Source organism: Callospermophilus lateralis, unplaced genomic scaffold, assembly GCF_048772815.1.
Source record: "Callospermophilus lateralis isolate mCalLat2 unplaced genomic scaffold, mCalLat2.hap1 Scaffold_45, whole genome shotgun sequence".
Classification (NCBI taxonomy): domain Eukaryota; kingdom Metazoa; phylum Chordata; class Mammalia; order Rodentia; family Sciuridae; genus Callospermophilus; species Callospermophilus lateralis.
Genome location: NW_027514398.1, coordinates 2,944,095 through 2,945,342, shown reverse-complemented (window position 1 = coordinate 2,945,342; position 1,248 = coordinate 2,944,095). Strand labels below are relative to the sequence as shown.

The following is a 1,248-nucleotide window of genomic DNA, read 5'->3' as shown; positions in this document are numbered from 1 at the left end:
ATAAAATTAGACAAAATTCCAGAATATATATATATATATATATATATATATATATATATATATATATATATATATATATACTTTTTCTTCAGTTGTAGATAAATGCAATATGTTTATTTATTTTATGTGGTGCTGAGGATCTAACCCAGTTTCTCACATGTGCAAGGCAAGCACTCCACCATTGAGCCACAACCCCAGCCCCAGAATAAATAAATGAATTTTCGTGTCATCCTTGCACATGGGCCATAATAATCTTCTCTGTGTCATTCTAATTTTAGTATATGTGCTGCTGAAGCAAGCAGGCAGAATATATTTTTAATGGAGAAAAGTATAGTATAGAACATTATAGCCAGATATTGTAGCACATGCCAGTAACCCCAGTGATTCGGGAGGCTGAGGCAAGAGGATCACAAGTTTAAAGCCAGCCTCAGCAACTTAGCAAGGCCCTAAGAAACTAGTGAGACCCTGTCTTTAAATAAAATATCAAAAGTGAAATCGATGTGGTCAATGGTAAAAACACTCCTGGGTTAAATCCCTGGTACTAAAAACAAAAAAAAAGCAAAACAAAAGCCCAAAGAACATGATGTATAATATTCTTCCTTAATATTCCATAGGAGGAAAGATAAATATATATTAATATTACTTCCATATTCATAAAGAAATTAAAAGATAGACAAAGAATTTGTGGTTCTGGTGGGAAGGGTGGATGAAACTGAATCCAAGTGTAAGATGGGTGGGGAGATTTTACTCTATTTCACATTTTTTTTAAATGGCAAATTTTAGTAAATGTTTTAAATGTTCAAAAATATTTTAACTGGACTTTTATCTGCTTCTTTCCACTAATGCCCTTCGATCTCAGACAGCTTCTAATAGACAAATGGATATATTGACAGAATCTACCAGATTTTTTTTACATAAAGACAATCGTCCCATCCTGGAGACAGAGCTACTGCACCTATGCCTATTTATAATCTTTCAATTTTGGTCACTATTTTCATATTCTTATGCTTTTCCAACAGGACAATATGGTAGCCAATCAGAGGTGGAGTGGTTGCACCACTGGCTTTTAGAGAAAATAACAACACATGCCATATGCCCTTCAGGTCATCTTCAGGAAAACTCATGACACTTAATTGGACTGTGAATCACATTACTGAATTTTTTTTTTTTTTTGGTGTCAGGGATTGAACCCAGAGACACTTAACCACTGGGCCACATCCCAGCCCTTTTAAAAATTTTATTTAGAGA

General features: G+C 34.1%; 1 pseudogene; it reads right to left on the bottom strand.

Annotated features, from left to right (window-relative positions):
• Positions 1 to 205: 205 nt before the first annotated feature.
• LOC143388982 (U6 spliceosomal RNA) lies at positions 206 to 298 on the bottom strand (annotated as a pseudogene).
• Positions 299 to 1,248: the final 950 nt, after the last annotated feature.